General features: G+C 36.5%; 1 long non-coding RNA gene across 2 annotated transcripts in view; it reads left to right on the forward strand.

Moving 5' to 3' along the window:
- The window catches only part of LOC125258681, a 129249-nt gene that overhangs the window by 92099 nt on the left and 21236 nt on the right, over window positions 1-15914 (forward strand). The window contains exon 3 of one of the 2 annotated variants that reach the window (XR_007182665.1): window positions 12162-12758. The exons of the other annotated variant lie outside the window; for it this stretch is intronic. This is a non-coding gene — a long non-coding RNA (uncharacterized LOC125258681). Of the gene's footprint in view, window positions 1-12161; window positions 12759-15914 lie in introns of those variants that run through there. 2 annotated transcript variants of the gene reach the window in all.

Raw genomic sequence — 15914 nt, forward strand, 5'->3', positions numbered from 1 at the left:
ATGATATATTGGCATATGCTTTTTTGCAGATCTGTCCACAAAGCAGAGTGGATTTATATCTATAATCTGCAAAAAGATTAATGAGAAGGGAGATGTTTTTTATTATTCTACTCTAATGTGAGATAGGAACCAAACAATGAAATATTTGAATAGAGCTGTTGAATTAATAATCCTAAAACCTGGAAGAGAATTAGAATTAGAGAATTAGCAGAAGACCATTTTTTGTACTACAACATAAATTACACACAGAGGCCTCAAAAATTAATTTTGAAGCTGCAGTGAAAAAAAAAATAAGTTGCTAGTTGCATTTAAAACACACAAACACACACAACAGTATTTGAATTTTGAATGCACAGAATACTAGCATACTGCTCTTACTATTTCTGCTACATTTAGCCATTGTATTCAGCCATTGAACGGGTTAAGTCTTGTGACTTGGATGCAGTATTGCGCAAAAGCCTGTTTTCACAATACCGCAATACGAAATGCACAATTCACATTTAGCCATGATTAATTACATATATTTTTTAAATACTTATATTATACTACTTAAGTACCAATACTTCTACTTAAATATTAATACTTCTAACTTAAATATCTTTTTTTATTATGTAAAAGAAGGGGGAAAATGACTCACTGTCTTGTGCTTTTGGATTAAAAAAGGTCAATTTAGGATACATTTTGGCATAAATCCTATAACTGGACATATGCCTACTCAGAGATGACGTGGAAAACAGATTAGCGGAATGTTCCCCAGGATGAATGTCTGTGTGGTAAATTCATTCGACTTATCTTACTGTTTGTGACAATGCCTGTAACAGTTCTGAAACAATTTCTCACTTTTCTGCACAAAATTTGATTAGATATCACTTTTTTTTTTTTTTTTTTTGTAACCTTAATCTTCTTGTTTGCATGACAGTTCTGTAATCCCTGTTTTAGGGCATTACAATTCCCAGATTGAGCCAGATTGACTGAATGACTGGAAAAATAAGATTTTCAGAACAATGGCATTATAAATAACAGCAACAGTATATGATCTGATAAAACACCCTTCTAGGAGCCGAAAAAGAGATTTGGAGAGAAGATTAAGGAGGTGCGTATGGAACAGGGATAGTGTAATGGAAATGACAAGACTGTTTTGGCACCACTGGGCATGTCAGAAACTATTTTGGCTTTTAACTGACAAAGTGCAAGGTTTGCAAAGGCAGTCCTGATGGTGGAGTGATGTGACGTTATAAACAGCAACTCCACTAATTAATAATTTTGAAAGATATTCTGTCATTCTTTGAGGAAAATGAACACATTGTTAGAGTCTGTATGTTGCGGAGAGTTTAAAGATTTTTAAAACATTTTCTGAGATCATAGATGACAGAACAGCATCCAACAATCATCTTCAAAAGGAGGAGACATTCTTCTCCATTTGTTGTTGCAAATTAGTCCTGCCACCTCTGGCATTCGTTGAAATACAGTTCAGCCGTAATAGGACTGGATTATATGCTGTCTGGGAACATATATGCTTTTCATAAATGCCAACTCAATTGAAGTCTGTACTGAAAGATGGGGTGGGGGAAGTAAATTGTGAGTGTTGTTAGAGGTGAAGTCAGAAATCTGCTGATTTTGTGCATTCAAAAATGGATTTGAGAATAATCCAACAAAATACATAAAAGGAAAGAATTATAGCAAACAGGGCTGTGTCTGTCAAAACATTTCGGAAATTGTGGTTGTTACCGTGTGGAATTATTGAAAAGAAGGAGGTGGATGGTAGGAGACATCTTAGGAAAAAAATAAAAAAGGCTAAAGACAGAACGAGTAAGAGGAAATGATGTTTGTAGGCATGTGACTCCTCGGACCATCCCGTACACTGTCCTACTCTCTCTCCTTTCTGTTTTCTGCTGTCTATTGTTATAGGCCTCAGAGACTTGCGCTTGGACGCATCAGGCTATTTTGGGGGAAGCGGTTTTGTGATTCCAGTGACGTCGAGAACACTGCCCTCCTAGTTTAGGCCGATCCCATCTGATGAGCCTCCAGCACTCTCTGGGTCCACACTGAACTCTCTGGCCCTGCTCCATTCGTGGATAATTCCCTACTGCCCCAAAATACAGCGTGGATATTGCAGAGTCTGCTGTTATGCATGACTGCATCTGTATTTGTGTGCATGAAGAGAGAGATACAGAGAGAGAAAGAGAGGAAAGAAAAGTTGAGAAACTAACTTTATATGGTCAATCTGAACACCCCGAACTGAACACCCATGTTGTACTGCAGAAACAGACAATGCCCCAAGCTGTCGGACGTTTTCAGAGACATACAATAAAGAACCCATTTAAAATTTGAGAACTTTTTTTTTCATGTATTATTATCATTATCATTATCATTATCATTATCATTATCATTATCATTAATAATGATATATTAAATGGTTAGTTCACCCAAAAATGAAATTTCTTTCATTAATTACTCACCCTCATGTCATTGCAAACCTGTAAGACCTTCATTCATCTTTGGAACAAAAATTAAGATATTTTTAATGAAATATATGAGGTATGAGGTATATGACTCATCCATAAACAGCAATATAATCACCTTATATTCATTCAAGGTCCAGAAAGGTAGTAAAGACATTGTTAAAAAAGTCAGTGTGACTGCAGTGGTTCAACAATAAAGGTGCCCTAGAATTAAAAATGGAATTTATATTGGCATAGTTAAATAACAAGAGTTCAGTACATGGAAATGACATACAGTGAGTCTCAAACTCCATTGTTTCCTCCTTCTTATATAAATCTCATTTGTTTAAAAGACCTCTGAAGAACAGGCGAATCTCAACATAACACCGACTGTTACGTAACAGTCGGGATCATTAATATGTACGCCCCCAATATTTGCATATGCCAGCTCATTTGAAAAGCATTAGACAAGGGCAGGACGTCTGGATGTGCACAGCTGAATCATCAGACTAGGTAAGCAAGCAAGAATAATAGCATAAAAATGGCAGATGGAGCAATAATAACTGACATGATCCATGATAACATAATATTTTAGTGATATTTGTAAACTGTCTTTCTAAATGTTTCGTTAGCATGTTGCTAATGTACTGTTAAATGAGGTTAAAGTTACCATTGTTTCTTATTGTATTCACGGAGACGAGCCATTGTTATTTTCATTATTAAACACTTGCAGTCTGTATAATTCATAAACACAACTTCATTCTTTATAAATCTCTCCAACAGTGTAGCATTAGCCGTTAGCCACAGAGCACAGCCTCAAATTAATTCAGAATCAAAAGTAAACATCCAAATAAATACTGTACTCACATAATCTGACGCATGCATGCTGTATGCATGACGAACACTTTGTAAAGATCCATTTTGAGGGTTATATTAGCTGTGTAAACTTTGTTTATGCACTGTTTAAGGCAAGCGCGAGCTCCGTGGGCGGGGAGCGTGAGCATTTAAAGGGGCCACAACCTCAATCGGCGCATTTGTAATTATGCTCCAAAATAGGCAGTTAAAAAAATTAATTAAAAAAAATCTATGGGGTATTTTGAGCTGAAACTTCACAGACACATTCAGGGGACACCTTAGACTTATATTACATCTTGTAAAAAAACGTTTGATGGCACCTTTAATTTTTATGAAGCAACGAGAATACTTTTTTTAAATTAAGTATTAAAATTTTAATTTTTGGGTTAACTAATCCTTTATTATTTTAATATCATATTATTATATTAACATTTTATTAACATATTTAAATTATTTATATAATTATAACAATAATAAATAACTATATTTATAATATATAGTTATTTATACTATATATACTATACTATATAATTTTATAATAAATAAAATAACAAATATATAGAACACTAACAGAACACCAACATACACACACATACAGTGTGTGTGTGTGTTTTTGCATACTCAATAGCCCCCCCCTCCCATTTGGCCCCTGGTGGTCCTAAACCCCAGTTTGAAAAGCTCCGCTCTAGAATGTCATTGTATGCTGTAGCATTAAGTCTCTTTTCTTTAAACTATATGTCTATAAATGTGACAGACTGAACATACAAGTTAGTGTGTGTGCATCATTACATGCTTATTTGTCTGAGTTGTGCCTGTGGTTGTCAGCACTATCTGTTCCTGCTGTGTATGTAGCAGCTCATCGCAGTATTAGTGCTCTAAAGCAGACTGGATTGCATAAGCCCTTTACAATCCATGCTTTAACTGGAGGATATGAAGATGACGGGCTGGCTCACGGCTGGATGGAAAAATGAATCAAATCTCTCTCCTGATGGATGAAAAAATACCTTTTTTGGATTTTTGACAAACACTTTTGACAAATAAAATCCTTGCCAAAAGGGGATTTAGTGATGAACAAATGCACAGTGAATCTAATAATCTTGCCTGGGATTAAATTAAATTTAAAGCAAGATGCCGAAACTGTGCAGAAATCTTTACGTTGCTTATTGATTCATTTGATTTCATCTTCTTCAGATTTTTTTCTTCTATAGTTATGCTGATGCACACATTATTGTAGACCTAGTTCAGATTTATACAAAGCTAAGAATGCATATTTAATTGTCTGTCTTTTTTGCTTGCGGGAAAATCTACCGCTGTTGTGTTTTTTGGCATTTCAAGGTGGAATTCCAGAGCTTGACAACCACTAAACTTAATAATCAGCTTGTCGACTAGTGCAAAAAAATGTGGCATGACACTCTCTGACCTGAGTATCTAACATCCTGGTCCTAAGGATCTATACGTCCTATTCTTCGAAGTACATAACAGCTGGCACTGCAACTGCTCATTGTGCATCATAGATACATGTCTCAGCACCTACGTGTCATTTTATCTCAATCAGGATCAGTTTGCACTATATTGCTTCAGGCTTCAGGTTCCTGTTGTATCCCACTCAGGAGTTTACCTAGCATTCTCTGCTTCTCAGATGGTCAGTAGTCAGCATTGATTTCCTCCTGCTCCCAAAGCCACATATGATAGTGCCTGAAGGCTAATCTTTGACATTTTGCTAGCATAAAATATTCACTCTGTTCCTTAATGCATTTCTATGTCTGTGTTTTGGTGACCATATTTTTTCTTTAAAAACTTGCTTGTGTTGCAATGTATACAAATGGCTTACTTACTCTCTAAAAAATGCTGGGTTGTTTCATCCCAAAATTGGGCATGCTTTAATAAAACAAATGAACCCAGCAGTTGGGTTGAAACAGCCCAGCATTTTTTGTTATAAGTTATAACTTACATTCTGGAGCATGCTCCACATCAGACCATTAAAGAGGATCAAAGGTCTTCTCATCCACCAGAAAACAGGAGTATGAAATGTTCCGAGACATCCTGAGAAATATTCCATTCACCACCGTTTCCATGGGTTCCATTTCCTTCTAGTGTTCCAGCTTGCCACATTATTCCTGCGTTTTTTTTTTTTTCTGTTGATGTGACACTGAAGTCCATTCAACAAATGGGACTTCCTCCAAACCCCATCAGAAAAGACAATATCTCTCCATATAGCATGATGGTTGTTTTTATATGCCCTTATTGCGACATATTGCACTTAGTTATAAATGTACTTGGTGCTTTCAGCCATTTTTATGTATGTGTAATTTATGTTGTCATACATAAAAAAATTCAAACTCATATAAAAATAACTGCCTTTTTTTATGATGGCATAATTTACCTGTGAATAGGGCTGCATGATAATGGTTAAACTGATAATGATTATTTTGCTCAAAATTAAACATACACGCATACATACATATATAGGCTATTCTTTTTACATTTAATGTGTGTGCATGCGTTTTTGTGATTTATGAGGACACAAATTTGTATAATGACATAGGTATTACACTGGTATTGCGACATAAACATGAAATATGAGGACATTTCGTGAGCTTTCAAAACATACTAAACAATGTTTTATTAAAAATGTAAAAATGCAGAATGTTTTCTGTGATGGGTAGTGTAGGGGGATAGAATGTGCAGTTTGTACAGTATAGAAACCATTACGCCCATGGAATGTCCTCACTTTGATAGCAAAACAAACCTGAGTGTGAGTGTGCGTGTGCGTGTGTGTTGATCCTTGTTAAATGCTACTTATCATTCAAGCCTCAGCTAGTCTGAATGCTTGGCGCTGGAAAACAGTGTGAGGTGAATTATTGAACAACTTCAAGTTTTCACCATCAAGGACGAAAATCGTGGCCTTGAGAATAAAGAGAAAGTTACTTAGATAAAGACCACTGTAGATACTTCATTCCTCTACATTGCTGTTCAGTTTTACGAGGCGTTTTTTATCCTTCTTCATGGATAAGCTGATGTACAAATGTCTCTTCAAAATCAGTTTTGATTTGTCCACAGTCCCTCTGGTCTCCATATGTGTGGTGTTTATTTATTAAAACCACTTCTGCTAATGGTCCCAATCTGAGTAAAAGTAACACTGAAGCAGTTTTGCAGTTAGAGAAATAAAGTCAATTCACTCTACAAGTGATAATTGACCATCCATTAGTGATGACACCTGCAGTTAACAAGCAGAATCACTGAAGGAACAACAACATCAGAAAAAAAGAGAAGAGACAAGCAGACAGCACAACAGCTACAACTGACTCACAGCCACACATCCTTAGATGAAATCAACTCCAAATAAAATCAATAATATCTCACCGGAGGATGCTTAAACAACTCAGAAAACAGCATATATAATTATTATAAACCTGTGTGACTTTATTTCTTTCATGTGGTATATGTACTAAAGCTTTTTAAGTCTGTTTAGTGTTCCTTTTAGTTTGTCACTTGGCCATTGACTTTGGTTAAATGTGCCCTAGAATTGAAAATTGAATTTACCTCGGCATAGTTAAATAATTAGTGTTCTGTATATGGAAATGACATACAGTGAGTCTCAAACACCATTGTTTCCTCCTTCTTATGTAAATTTGATTTTTGTAAAAGACCTCTGAAGAACAGGCGAATCTCAACATAACACCAACTGTGACGCAACAGTTGGGATCATTAATATGTACGCCCCCGACTTTTGCATATACCTGCCCATGTTCAAGGCATTAAACAAGCCAGTATTAACGTCTGGAGCTGCACAGCCAAATAAACAGACTTTATGCAGGTAAGCAAGCAAGGACAACAGCGAAAAATGGCAGATGGAGCAATAATAACTGTAACGAAGCGGGACTCAGGCAGAGATCCATCCTGCCGTGGCTGCCCAAGCCACCTGACCTGCTGTGGCTTCCCGACACTCCTGACCCACCGTGGCTGGCCAGCACTCCTGTCCTGCCGTGGCCACCCGAGCTACCTGACCTGCCGTGGCTGCCCGAGCCACCAGACCCGCCGTGGCTTCCCGACATTCCTGACCCGCCGTGGCTGCCCGAGGATCCTGACCCGCCGTGGCTACCCGTGGCTCCTGACCCGCCATGGTACCTGGAGTTCCTGGACCTGCCCTGGAGACCTCCATACCCGTCTGCATATCCAGCATCACCTGCCAGTAGGTCTCCAGGGCACCCACCCCCCCTCACCGATTGTACCATCCACGGCGCAAGGACGCGCCTTCCAGGAGGGGGACATTCTGTCACGTTCCCGTTCATTCCGGACTCCAATTCCCATAATCCTCCCTGCCAGTCACATGCACACACTCCACACCAATCAGTAATTGCCACATACAGCTTAGCACATTCTCTGGTCTATTTAAGACTCACTCACACACCACCTCATTGCAAGGTCTTGTTTACTCCTGTGACAATTCTGAACTTGAACCGGCAAACTTGTGTGCGAAGCGGCCGGCTGGCTTGAGTGCGGAGCGGCCGGCGGACTTGAAAGCGAAGCGGCCGGCGGGCTTGAGCGTGTTGCATAATGTGACAACGTGTAAACTGTCTTTCTAAATATTTCATTAGCATGTTGCTAATGTACTGTTAAATGTGGTTAAAGTTACCATCGTTTCTTACTGTATTCACGGAGACAAGAGCCGTCGTTATTTTCATTACTAAACACTTGCAGTCTGTATAATTCATAAACACAACTTCTTTATAAATCTCTCAACAGTGTGTAATGTTAGCTTTAGCCCTTTAGCCACACATAGGCTACTATCAATCTCATTCAGAATTAAATGTAAACATCCAAATAAATACTATACTTACAAGATCTGATATGCTGCATGACGAACACTTTGTAAAGATCCATTTTGAGGGTTATATTAGCTGTGTGAACTTTGTTTATGCAATGTATTATAGAGTCACGAGCTTGGGGGCGGGGAGCGCAAGCATTTAAAGGGGACGCGTGCTGAATCGGTGCATATTTAATGATGCCCCAAAATAGGCAGTTAAAAAACTGAATAAAAAAATCTATGGGGTATTTTAAGCTGAAACTTCACAGACACGTTCAGGGGACACCAGACCTGCCAACATGTATAAATTTTGCGTAGCGGGTACGCATTTTGACCTCAAAGTACGCTGGTACGATTTGTCACTCTATACTACGCAAAAATCCGGTGACCCCTCCGTGCACGCGTAGTACTCAAATCCAGCAAAAGAGTTCGACCAATCTGAGCGCTGGGTTCATTTCCCCAAATAGCAAGAGGCAAATGCGTACAGCCTATCAATAAAAAGACACTGCAAATCGACAGCTACACAAAATTCCGCTCAATCCCTCCTTCCACTCCCCGCCGTCTCAATGACTGAAATCTCAAGCGAGGACAGTACACTCATGCACTTTTAACTCCTTAAGGTAAACGGGTATAAAATGCACAAGTAATGTTGAATAACAAATCTAAATAAAATTTAAGTCGCTATATGGCTTAGTGATTATGAAAATGTTGTGATGTGTGACTGACTGACAAGCCCGAGTCTGGAGAAACAGGCATTAATTTATTCTCAGTGTTGAGAAACGTATAGCCTACATGTGTTGCGTTATTGTGTTAATACTAACTAAAGCACCTAATTATGTTACGTAGCCTACTTATTTTGTATGAAAACTAGCACATTAGTTACTTATGCAGTTAAAATGACCATTGTCTGAACTTGTCTCAAAGCTGAGCGAGCTCTCATAAACACAAACGCGTGCGCAGACACAGAGAGGTAAAATGAAAATTGCCGTGCTTGGTTTAAAATTTGTTCTTGCTTGTGTTATTTTTTTGTCAGAAAACATTTTTAATTATCCACCCGTGTTTTTTTTAAATTCGTTAAATGAAGGACGCTTTAGTTAACACAACCCATCGTTATATGTCGGACTAACTTCTTGATATTCTTGAATACTCGATACGTTTTGCTCGTATTGGTCCTTTCTATTCATCGTCAACTGTTTTCTATAAATATGTTTGTATTGGCTAACCTTTATTCAGCGAATGTTTGTCTTGTTTATAATTCAAAGACAGCACGTTACAAATACAAACTCTTTTTTCTGTGGGATTTCGTATCATATTTGGATATTGGAATAATAAATTAAGTATTTTAAATGAATCACATGTAAACTCAATGTTTACTGTTTTCTAAGGGTTTCTTAATTTTTTGACTAGTTTTCATTACAAAACCTGTATAAACGACTCGACTGTCAGGTTAGTTGTATGTAAATATAGCCTACTTGAAATTGCAAACAATAATTTTTAGTCCATACTAAATAATTGAATGCCATTCACTTGTGGTTGTCAGCAATGCAATATTAATCATGAATTTAAAAAAATGCTTTTGAACAGGTATAGTGAAATTTTGAATTGTGTCAAATTAAAAAAACTTTAACAGTCAAAATTAGATTAACGAAGATGGGTGAAAAACCCATGTCCCGTCCCGTCACACTGGTACTCGAAAAAATTTTCCAAGGTTGGCAGGTCTGGGACACCTTAGACTTATATTACATCTTGTGAAAAAGCGTTCTATGGCACCTTTAAATTCATTATCTTCCAGCAACTCTTGATAGCATGCTATCACTATTGTCTACAATATTTCATGCTCTTGACTGCATTTACATACCTTTTACTATGTGCACTTTTTGGAATCAGTAACTGATAGCTGGATTTTGACACATGTGAGTTGCCAAATGAGCACGAAAGTCTTTAAAAACAGCAACTTTCAATTTTGAACTTTCATTATCAAGTTGTACCATTGAGAGAGCTCTTCTCATAACCCTTTTCATTAGTTATTTTGCCCATTTAAACTTTAAGCTGTCATGTTTAAATGTATTTGGCTTGCTGTCCACAGTGGAGGGGCTTGAGGAAGCAGCTTCAACTCGAGCTTAGATATACCCACCATTGGGACTACTAATGCTTGGAAGATATGTCTGGTAGCAAGATGCCTAAATTATGTTGGTGGAGTTGGTGAGGGATGCCAAAACAGCTGATGCTGGAGCAAGGTGAGAGGCTGCTTATAAGCTCTGGTAGTTAATTGAAAGATTAGATGGGTTCATTCCTCCCGAAATTACTTTTAAGGACTTCACTTATTGAACAAATTGCTTATGGTTATGCTTTTATTTGGCATTTTTCTTTGTTGTAATATCTCTAAATGTTCTTGTTTGGCAATATACACAAGCTCCTTTTAACTGATTTGTCTACAGGTCCTTTGAAACAGATCATTTGAGACATTTTTTTTTTTTTTAAATCTTCAGATGACACATTTGATTAATAATATAATCATAACTAAAACAATTTATAAGTTACAATAAATCATATGTTTTAATCGTATATTGTTTGTTTTTCCTTTACATCTTTGTGTTAAATATTGAAATATTCAAGCAAAAATGATGCTTATCCAAAAACTCTGCTTGAATACAGACAACTGGCCTACTCACACTCAACCCCACAAGACCATGCTGGTGAACCAGCTACAGCAGCTCCTTTTTGCTTATGAACAGCATGACTATGCTGGTCTACCAGTTAGAACAGCAGTATACCAGCATTATATCAGCACTAACCAGCATAAACCAACCTGGACCAGCATGAAATGCTGGTTTATGCTGGATTTTTCAGCAGGGATAGCTTCTGTATGACCATCCACACAAATGCAGGCTGAATAAACAAAATTTCTGCAGCAAAGATGTTGACTGGTTAATACAAGATTTTTGTGTTATGTTAAAATCTCCCTGAAACATTTGTTTTACATATAAATTGGTCATTTTTTTGTCATGCTGGTAACCTTGACAAACAATACAAAGTAGCAGCTCAAAACTCACAGACCACACAAACCACACAGCACCTGACAGACCACACAGCACTAGCTAAAGAAAGTGTTAAATGTTAAAGGTGCCGTAGAACGCGTTTTCAAAAGATGTAATATAAGTCTAAGGTGTCTCCTGAATGTGTCTGTGAAGTTTCAGCTCAAAATACCCCATAGATTTTTTTTTATTCATTTTTTTAACTGCCTATTTTGGGGCATCATTAAATATGCGCCAATTCAGGCTGCGGCCCCTTTAAATGCTCGCGCTCCCCGCCCCCGAGCTCACGACTGCCTTAAACAGCATAAACAAAGTTCACACAACTAATATAACCCTCAAAATGGATCTTTACAAAATGTTCGTCATGCAGCATGTCTAATCGCGTAAGTATGGTATTTATTTGGATGTTTACATTTGATTCTGAATGAGTTTGATAGTGCTCCGTGGCTAAAGCTAACGTTCCACACTGTTGGAGAGATTTATAAAGAATGAAGTTGTTTATGAATTATACAGACTGCAAGTGTTTAATAATGAAAATAGCGACGGCTCTTGTCTCCGTGAATACAGTAAGAAACGATGGTAACTTTAACCACATTTAACAGTACATTAGCAACATGCTAAAGCAACATTTAGAAAGACAATTTACAAATATCACTAAAAATATCATGATATCATGGATCATGTCAGTTATTATTGCTCCATCTGCCATTTTTCGCTATTGTCCTTGCTTGCTTCCCTAGTCTGATGATTCAGCTGTGCACATCCAGACGTTAATACTGGCTTCCCTTGTGTAATGCCTCAATCATGGGCTGGCATATGCAAATATTGGCGGCATACACCCCGACTGTTACGTAACAGTCGGTGTTATGTTGAGATTCACCTGTTTCTCGGAGGTCTTTTAAACAAATGAGATTTACATAAGAAGGAGGAAACACTGGTGTTTGAGACTCACTGTATGTCATTTCCATGTACTGAACTCTTGTTATTCAACTATCCCAAGGTCAATTCAATTTTTCATTCTAGGGCACCTTTAAAAGAGAAGCCGAGTGGATGGAGATACTGAAGCAGCTACAGAAGGAAGTGGGTGAATTAAGAGAGACATATAAAGTACAGCACCATCTTTCAGAATCACTTCCTGATGACAAACAGACATGAAGTTCAGAATGAGTCTCTATACTCTCATCAGTAACACAGATGCAGACAAACACCTGTAAACTACTCCAACACTTGCTCTTTTACACTTACTTGTGCTAGTTTGTGTTATATAGACTAAAATTGCTCAAATTTACAGGGTCGTCCCAGACAAAAGCATATTCTGAAGGATTAAATGTTACTATATCTAAACATTAGATACAGACACTCAAACACAGAACAAAATAATAATCTAACTGTCATAGTTGTTCAGTTTAGTGTTTTCATGGACTTTCGGTTTGTTGTCATTTGTCACGTGTCCAAAGTTACTGTCATTATTAGTTTATATGTCAGCTGTGTTCTATTAATTATCCTCATTTGTGTTTGCTACTTAAGTTCCTCCTGTTCACTCTGTCTTTGTCCGATAACTGTTATGTATAGTGTGTGTTGTGCCTGCCTGTTTGCATGCCTATTAAGGAATATTGTTATTAAAACCCGTTGTTGAAACTTTAGTCATCTTCTTCGTCTGTCTACACTGTAAAAAGAACATTGTAAAATGTGCGGTAAATTTAATCACGGTAACTATTTTGTTACTGTTTATTATTGTACAGTAATATTACTGTATAATAATAAACACAGTAACAAAATAGTTACCGTGATTAAATGTACAGTAAGCATACTGTGGAATAAAACACAGCAACTTGCTTGCTAATAGCTGCCAGCAAGTTACCGTACATTTCACAGTGTTCTATTATTATTACTGCTGTATTTTTTTTATCACTGCAAATATACTATTACTGTAAACTGCTTTCATTGTGAACTGTAAAATGAAGACATGATTTTTATCACAACATGACATTTATTTAAAACATTTTAAATTTGAAAATACGTGGGCATAAAATATTTTACATTATATTTATATTTATATTATATTTATAAGCTATACATTTTTATTATTATGTATACAACACTCCTAAACATACAAATCCATCCTCTTTGTTGAAGTTGAATTAAAATGTCCAGATGTAACTGAAAATGATTAAAAGAGAAAGTAAATATAATTCAAAAACAGTAGAATTTTAAGCTTCAAAATCCTTGATACTGACTTTGTTTCTGAATGGGAAACTTCCTTCTGGGCTGGAGTCGTTTCCTGCAGTGGAAGAAATTAGTCATTAATGTAGATGACTAAGAAGGCAAGACTGATGGCTTGATGACAATGAATACAAGTTGGACTGGCTAAATTAAATTATCCAGTCAACATTAGTACACTGTAAAACCCGATAAGTTCGGAATACTCAAAATTATTGTAGACACCGATTACCTCAAAAAATTTAAGTAAAGCAACTCAAATCTTTAGTAAAGAATAATTATAATTAACAATTAAGTCAAACTGAATTTTTTTAAATTTTTGTTTTATTTAATTTTTAAGTCCACTGTACTTAAAACTATTGTTTACCATACATAATATTTCTTATTTTTAAAATATTTTGATGCAGTGGTTGTAAAACCCAAGATGTTCTGAATACTCAAAACATTTAAGTAAACAACTCAAAGATTATTTTCTATTACACAAATTCAGTAATTACAATTTAATTGAAATATTGAATAAACTAACTTTAACTGAATTTTACTAATTTTTATGGTTAAGTGTTGGTTAGCAACAGCGCACAAGCATGCGCTAATTTAACCATCAAAGACACTATAGGTGCATCTCAATTCGTGTAGCCATGCACTATTCTATGACGTTTTTAAGTACAAATAGTGTGAGTAGTGTGTTCACACAGAAAATTCCAAAAAGAAAAAGTGCATTTTAAATACCCGGATGATGCACTAAATTAACGGAAAAAACGAAGTGTGGAATGTTGGACATGTCATGCACTCAACTGTCGTAGCTTAAATTACATTGCGAAGGGGGAGGGGGGATCAGACTCCGTTGTTTAATGACAAAATAAATGTATATAATTCATACACTACATGGAAGAGTACATTGTATAAGTTCATAGTGTATAGTGTGTCATTTGGGATGCAACTTATCACTATTTACTTGCATGAACTGTTAATCAACAAACATGCAGTATATACAGCCTTGATGTTTGACAACCCATTCTCGACCTAACCGCAGGCACTACTCTTCACCTCGATGGTAACCCTAAAAACTTTTAACGGTTATGGTGGTAACATCGGCAACCCCGTGATATGGATGATGTCACTTTATATCGCTCAGTAAACTTAAAAATAATAATTTTATTAAAAGTATAAGGGTTTACTCAAAAATGTTGAGCTACACAAAAATAAAACAAAACTCCTTGTTCAGAAAATGTAATTGTTTTAATTTGCATCAATGATTGAACAGACTTTAATTGCAGTGTACTCAATTTGTATAAGTAAGTAGTATCCAGGTTTGTGTATTACTATGGTGACCATATTAACTAGTGTGACTGCATGATAATGGGTGGGCCTCAGTCAGCTCCCTAGTTCAGTAGTCAGGGCACTGATCAGGGAATCAGCCATTTTAAGGGCTGTCTCGATCACAGAATTCTTCCAGTGCACTGAAATATTTGCTTGTTAAAAAGCGAGCAAATATTTCTCTTTATACGCATTCATCATTAAAGTCTGTCCTTGAATGTTTCCTCATATCTGTGACTTTCCTAACCATGTATTTTAACAATTATGTTATATTTTATTATATTATAGTCACGCAAGTCAGGCAGACACCAGAAAACTCTGATGAATATAAATCCAATACAAAGTTTAATAAATTCTGGCAAGATAATCCATAAAACAGGCAGAGTAACACACCTTAACATAATCATTAGTAACACTGAACAGAAAATAAAATACTATTTATTAGGTGCACTGAAAGTAATAATATTAAAGGTGCCCTCGAATGAAAAATTGAATTTATCTTGCCATAGTTAAATAACAAGAGTTCAAGACATGGAAATGACATACAGTGAGTCTCAAACTCCATTGTTTCCTCCTTCTTATATAAATCTCATTTGTTTAAAAGACCTCCGAAGAACAGGCGAATCTCAACATAACACTGACTGTTACGTAACAGTCGGGGTGTACGCCCCCAATATTTGCATATGCCAGCCCACGGTCCCAACATTATCATTATGAAAGGCATTAGACAAGGGCAAAACGTCTGGATCAATGTCTGAATCAACAGACTAGGTAAGCAAGCAAGAACAACAGCGAAAAATGGCAGATGGAGCAATAATAACTGACATGATCCATGATATCATGATATTTTTAGTGATATTTGTAAATTGTCTTTCTAAATGTTTCGTTAGCATGTTGCTAATGTGCTGTTAAATGTGGTTAAAGTTACCATCGTTTCTTACTGTATTTACGGAGACAAGAGCCGTCGCTATTTTCATTTTTAAACACTTGCAGTCTGTATAATGCATAAACACAACTTCATTCTTTATAAATCTCTCCAACAGTGTGTAATGTTTGCTTTAGCCACGCAGCATAGCCTCAAACTCATTCAGAATCAATGTAAACAATATAACAGTATACAATACTCACATAATCCGACGCATGCATGCCGCATGCATGACGAACACTTAAAGATCCATTTTGAGGGTTATATTAGCTGTGTAAACTTTGTTACGGCACTGTTTAAGGCAAGCGCGAGCT

This window comes from Megalobrama amblycephala, linkage group LG2 (genome assembly GCF_018812025.1).
Source record: "Megalobrama amblycephala isolate DHTTF-2021 linkage group LG2, ASM1881202v1, whole genome shotgun sequence".
Taxonomy (NCBI): Eukaryota; Metazoa; Chordata; class Actinopteri; order Cypriniformes; family Xenocyprididae; genus Megalobrama; species Megalobrama amblycephala.